Here is a 6,770-nt window from a genome sequence, read left to right as displayed (position 1 = left end):
CTTCCGATCTAAATAATTATTCCTGTTGTAGAACTATGGACTTTTTTTTGCAATGCATGCAATCTAAAGGTTGAAAAATGTCTTTTCATTTATTAAGAAACAAATAATTACTATGATGATTCTCTTGCAGTCATTAAAATATGTTTATCCTCAATCAATAAGCTGATTTTTGAGTGTTCAAAGGGTATTACAATTGAAAACTGTTCTAGTGTTTATGTAAGATAGCAGAATTCTAGGATAGGTGTATTTCAGATTCCAAGTCTATTTACACTTCAAGTGTCCAATAATTACCTGCCTAAAAATTCCCATGTTTTATCTAACAAATCTTTAATTTGTGTGTGTGTGTGTGTGTATGTGTGTGTGAGATGTACCTGACTTATCTATTCTTCCTTGATTTCGACCACAAACCAGGCCAGAAGGGATTTTATATACATTTTGTACCAATGAGTTTTTTTTTCAAGCAGAGAACTATCCATCTTTTTAAAATTATTTTATTATTTAACTATATTTATTATTATTATTTTTAATTCAATGAGAGAGTGAGAGGGAAAGTGAAAAAGCAAACCGCCAGGTCTGGGACTCAAATCACACTCAGTCATGTGGGACTCCAGTGCCTTAAACCACCAGGCCACCCGCTGGCCTCAAAATGCCCATCCTGATTCATCAGGTTAATGTTAGACTGGAGTGGTGAAATGAGGGGATGGTTTGAAAAGGTGGTAAAGATTGGAAGTGCTTACTGGAGAGTGTAAGGGACATAATCTTGTTCAAGACCTACCCCTGGTTTTTGTTTTTCCTGTTATATGCCCTGCCATCTTCAAATTTCTGTATCTTCTCTGATGCTGTGTCTTTCAGTGACTCTGAAAGGATGAATATAGAATTCACACAGAACTTAGTCTCGATCTGCTCAGTACTCTCTTACCTTTTACTTTTAAACCCTGGCCCCCTTCCTCCCACACTTACATACCAGTTCTCTCTTAAACACATACTGGTATGTTGTTTGAGGGGGGATGTTATTTAAATACAGGATGATTGGCAGGAGTATGCCGGGAAATCAATCATTGACATTCCCACCTCTAAGATATAGGTATTGTTTACTCTCTTTGTGGGCTTCACTTTACTGTGGTTTAAAATGAAGACAATAGGGCCCAGCAAGTGGTGTGGTAGTTAAGGTGCTGCACTTCCACAGGACTGAAATGGTTTGAGCCCTGGACATAGCAGCTTACTTTCTCAATTTTTCCTTCTCTTCATCATTCTCTGGTCAAATTTAAAGTAGTAGCAAATAAAATAAATAATGCCTACCAAAAAAAAAAAGAAGAGGAGGAAAATGGAGACCATAATACACATTTGAATGTGTAGAGCTCACCTTGTGCTCTTGTCTAGTAATAGACCAAGAAGCAATCTCTATCTTCTTCCTAGGATGGTAATTTTTTTCCAGAAACATGGGAAGGAGACTCAGAGTTGTCAGTTATTTCCAACATTATCCATGTATTGCGGTTTTCAGAGTTCAAGTTTACCTCGTTTGTGTTAAAATTATTCTTAAGGAAATAATTAGCTTAAGGAGTCAACTTTATGGACTTAAGATAGCCAGATGCCATATGACAGACTTCACAGTTCAAGTCCTATCTGGAGAAACATGTGGGGTGTGTATGAAGGAGTAGCCTAAATCTCTAAAGAAAGGAGAGATGGAGGGGAAGGGATTGCAGCATGACTATGGTCCATTTGAAATGCTTTCTCGCTTTCTCTTTTCTTTTTCTCTTCAGTGAATGAACATATATTTTGACAAACTTAAAAGAAAAAATAAAAGAAATATAATTTATTTTAGTATATTTATCTTATATCCTCTTACTTTTCTGAACTTATTTGTACTTAGTCTGTAGTTCCTAGTGACTTTCTAAAAGCTGAGTTAAAGTAACCCACAAATAAAGGTACTGGATATATTCTTTTCAAATGTAAATGCCTTTTATTTATTTCTGTAGTGACTGCTAACAGTAGTTGGCCTTTGCAGTTCCTGCAGAGCACACACTACTTTTAGGGCCTCAGCAAGGAGGAAATTGTGCCCTTCTGTGGTGGCCAGGGCCATAGGCAACTTTTCACACTCCCTAATGTGTGCACACATGTCCCAAGCATACCTCTTAGTCTAACTGGGTGTACATGCTTTACCCATTGTGTCTGTGTGCTGGGCTACTCATGGCACCTCAAAGATGCAAAGATACAAGCACTGTTCTGTGTCAGGGTAGAGTCTATTTGGCAGTGGATCTGCTTTCACATGGCACTGATGCTGCAGCTGACTGGGGCCCAGATAGTGAGGTGACCCTCTGGAATGTTCCTTCTTTGTAGTAGTGCAGGTTTGTGGGCCTGAGAAGTATCCTATGTTGGGATGATCAGAGACTGCAGGGCTCTCCTGCAGCTAGGACTGTGGTCCCTAGTGGCAATAGGAATCACCATGGACTTCTCATTTACTCTGTCCCAGCACTGGGGTATCTCTATCATCATGAACAAGGCCAGAGTGCAAACCATAGCTAAATGCCAGATGTCCAGTGTACAAACATCAACACACACACAAGTATGAGGAATAAGCAGGAGAATGTGATGCTACCAATGGGCAAAGTGAAGTGCAGGTACTGACACTAAAGGGAAGATGCAGGATCTGCTTGAAAGAGATTTCACTGTCATGTTTTTAAGGAACCACAACACACTTAAAAGAAAATACACAGGAACCTTTCAACACACTTTTGATGCTCACATGGCAAGGTTATAGAAGAGCTTTTGGGGTTCAGGAACCTTTCAACACACTTTTGATGCTCACGTGGCAAGGTTACAGAAGAGCTTTTGGGGTTGAAAATATTGTGAGTGTCTTTGAAATATAGTCTTCTGAGATGGCTGTTTTAGTTTTTACTTCCTCAGTTTTACTTGAAGTCATATAATCAATTTAGCCATTTGTTTAACAAGTAACTGTTCAGCAACTCACTGACTCAGGAATAGTTTCAGTACTTGGATACCTATTGGTGAATACGGTAATTTAAACATGTCTTTAGTCCAATAAAGGAGAGACAGTCATCTTAACTATACAGAATACACATAAGCTCAAACTGTGCTAAAGTCTATAAAGAAAACTGTAGCTACCTACAAAAGAAAATAACAATTGGTCACAACATCAATCACACTCTAGGGAGACTGAAGAATTTACGTGAGAAGAGTGAGTTAACCAGGTTGTGAGGGAGAAACAGTATTTGAGAATGATGTAATAGTTTATGCAAAGAAAACAGTAGCAATATTTTGGTGAAAATATAAAAGGGAAGTAAGGCCTATCTGCATGAAGTGTAGTAGAGAACAGGGACAGGAATGTAAGAGAAGGCTGAAAAGATAGGATCTTATTGACTATCTTGGATTTTACCTCAGAGGAGTGAGGAAGGCTTCAAATGCTTTTAGTAGAAAACCAGTATGATCTAATTCACTTTTTGGAAAAATGAACTATTGTGAGGACAATGGATTGGGACAGGCAAAAATGGAATTAGAAAAATCAAGATGGAAGCTATTGGAGATGTTCAGGGAATAGAAAGTGGTGACTTGGAATATGAGGAGATGTGAATTTAAGATGAATTGAGAATGGATTGGATGTGGGCAGGTGAGGCTCTGGAATGACCCATTCAGAAATGACTCCAGAATAATTCTACAACTTCTGGATTTGAGCAACTGGGTGTGGTCATGCCATTTTGGCTACAACATGGGGTACACACAGAGACAAATAGATGCTAACTTTGAGTTAGGTCTTGAAGGATCTTTAATGCTGTCCTTGGAGGGGAGGCTTAAATGTCCTCTGGAATTTAGCACAGACCCCATCACTGGCTTGGAAGTAAGTGTACTTAGATGAAGGACAAGGCAGAAGGAGAGATGATTGCTAGAGAAATAGATGACTTGAGCCAGGAAAGAAATTTTGTCTGTAATTGGGTGCCCATTACAGGATGTGAAATTTGATGTGACAGGGTCAGGGTCATTAGAGTCAGTGGAAGTTGAGGGCAGGACACTTGCAAGGGCAGCAGGGGGAAACAGCTGGTAGAATTAAGTAACATAAAAATATTAAGTCTGATAACCCCATGCTCCACTTCTGGAAGGTCAAAGGAAGAGGACAGAAAGAATGCAAGACAGGTTACAACAGCCCTTTCAGACAAGATACTCACAGTTAGTTTCTTTCATTCACTCTCTGTTTTTGGAATGTTTTGTGGTTGTGATCACTCAAAAATAACATCTTATGTTTGTTTGTTTTGCTATAGGGCACATTTGCTCCTGAAGAGATGACAGGCAGTGAAATGGAAAGTTTGCAATCACCTCTCAGGAGTGATGACTACGTAACAATCCCTTCTTTATTATTGTCCTCCTGGGACTTTAGGGATATGCACACATGCACCCAACATGATTTACAAGCCATCAGGTCTGGGACACCAATTGCTGGCCTGGCTTGTTCTGTTTTGTTTATTTCATCATATTTCATTCTATTTGTATGGTATTATTTTCTTTATTTCTTTGAAGAACTTAAATATACTTGATGTAAGTTCATAATGAGATTGCCCTGATAGTGCTGTATTTTTCTAAGTGAATTTATCTTCGAAGTGGGGATTATTGTACTTTCCTTTTTACTTTTAAAATTGCTGGCCTGGCTTGTTCTGTTTTGTTTATTTCATCATATTTCATTCTATTTGTATGGTATTATTTTCTTTATTTCTTTGAAGAACTTAAATATACTTGATGTAAGTTCATAATGAGATTGCCCTGATAGTGCTGTATTTTTCTAAGTGAATTTATCTTCGAAGTGGGGATTATTGTACTTTCCTTTTTACTTTTAATTTCCTCATGAAATTTTAATTTACCAAATTAAGGGTTTTTCTCCCTCTTTAGTTTTTTGTCTTACTCTACTAGCTTCTAGGAAATCCCATCCCAAGATTTAGTATAGTTTTTAAATTGTAAATCACATCCAGAGTTACTCAACACCAGAATTCTGCATTTCAAGGTCCAAGGTGTTACTTCTCAAGTCAAACACATTGCTCTGCCTTTGTCCCAAACCCCATATTGATGTCAGGAACTCTGACTCCTCATCTACATTTATCTATATCCTTGTAAATTAGTCTATGTAATCTAGAAATCAGCAATAAGATTTCTTATTGGGAAACTGAGACAATCAGAGTTTCAGACACCAAAGAAAGAAGGGAAAAATTCAGTACTCAGAGAGTTTTCTTGGGTTTATCCTGAACTGTATAAGGAACTACTTTTCTTTTTATTTAAAGAGACATATTTGCTATAGGGTGTGTGCACTTGCCAGAGAGACAGAAAGAGACAAATAATCCCCCTGGGGGATGGCCATGTTACAATCCCTTCTGCATTTTGCGCTTGAGATTTTTGGCAGGCATGCACATGTACTTGGCATGATTTGTAAGCTACCGAGTCTGAGACTTGAACCATGGTTGACTACATGGAAGTCTAGTGATGTAACCATTACACCATCTGCTGGTCCCAGTATCTATTTTTCTTAAAATATTAGTGAGGAAGTATTAGATATCCATGACCTGCAACGTCTTTTCAAAGCTCTTTCTCCCACATTAGATCTCTTAAGCCCCATAATCTCCAGAAAAATTGTCAATTCCTTAGAATAATATCTCTGATCTCTCAAATATCTCAGTGTCTCCATCTCCTCTATGTGAAAAGGTACATCTGCCCATAGCAAGCAGATTTTCTGAAAGCCACTCCTAACTGGAACAGAACTGCCACCTGTAGCTTTTCCAAGGTTGCTGTAAGGAAGTACCACCAGTTACATGGCTTTAAAAAAAGAAACCTTTTATTCCACAGTTCTGGAGGGTAGGAGTGTGAAGTCAAGGCTTCATCAGGGCCAGGCATCCTCTGAGACTGCATAGACTCTGTCCTTGTCTCTTGTAGCTTCTGGTTTTGGTATTGAATCTTCAGCAGTTTTTGGTTTACAGCTATCTCACTCCAATTTCTGCTTGGTCACAAAGCATTTATTCCATTTTTATAAAAACCCTGATCATATTGGGTTTCATACCACGTAAGTGACCTCATGTTAATTAAATTACATCAAGAAAGACCCCATTTCCAAGTCCCAGTTACCAGAATTAGGCCTTTAACATACCTTCAGGGGGCAGGGAGGTACATGTCTGTAGCTTCACCCTACATCAGAAGCGGTCTGGGATATGAACCACAGTTGACTACGTGGGAGTCCAGCGACATAGCCATTACGCTAACTGCTGGTTCCCCATTTTTTTTCATTTTTATAAGGACCCTGATCATATTGGGTTTCATACAACATAAGTGACCTCATGTTAATTAAATTACATCAAGAAAGACCCTATTTCCATAGTCCCAGTTACCAGAATTAGGCCTTTAACATTTCTTCAGGCAGCAGGGAGGTACATGTCTGCAGCCTCATCCTACATCAGAAGCAACAAAGCAGTGAGGGAGGCCATAAGGATATGTGACCATCACAGGACATAGAACTCCTGTCTTGATCATACTCTCATTTTTATGTGTGGTGGGTACATCTTGCAATGACTGAGTCAGACACCAGAAGAGCCCTGCATTTTAGAAAATATTGTTTTATTCAAACTAAGTATTACTATCACAACATATATTCAGGATTTAAATTATTTAAGTACTATACACTTTTTTATATAAAAATCTTTAAAACCTATTGTATATTTTATACTTAGAGTACATCTCTATTGCAGTTAAAAATGTTTTAGGTGATTTATAGTTGGGATAATGTG

The 6,770-nt window shown here is 38.3% G+C and overlaps 1 pseudogene; it reads right to left on the bottom strand.

Annotated features, from left to right (window-relative positions):
* The window catches only part of LOC102495352 (rap1 GTPase-GDP dissociation stimulator 1-like), a 114,826-nt pseudogene that overhangs the window by 106,522 nt on the left and 1,534 nt on the right, over positions 1–6,770 (bottom strand).

This window comes from Tupaia chinensis, unplaced genomic scaffold (assembly GCF_000334495.1).
Source record: "Tupaia chinensis unplaced genomic scaffold, TupChi_1.0 Scaffold150330_1, whole genome shotgun sequence".
Classification (NCBI taxonomy): domain Eukaryota; kingdom Metazoa; phylum Chordata; class Mammalia; order Scandentia; family Tupaiidae; genus Tupaia; species Tupaia belangeri.
The sequence above is the reverse complement of the archived record's forward strand: the minus strand, read 5'-3'. Positions and strand labels throughout refer to the sequence as shown.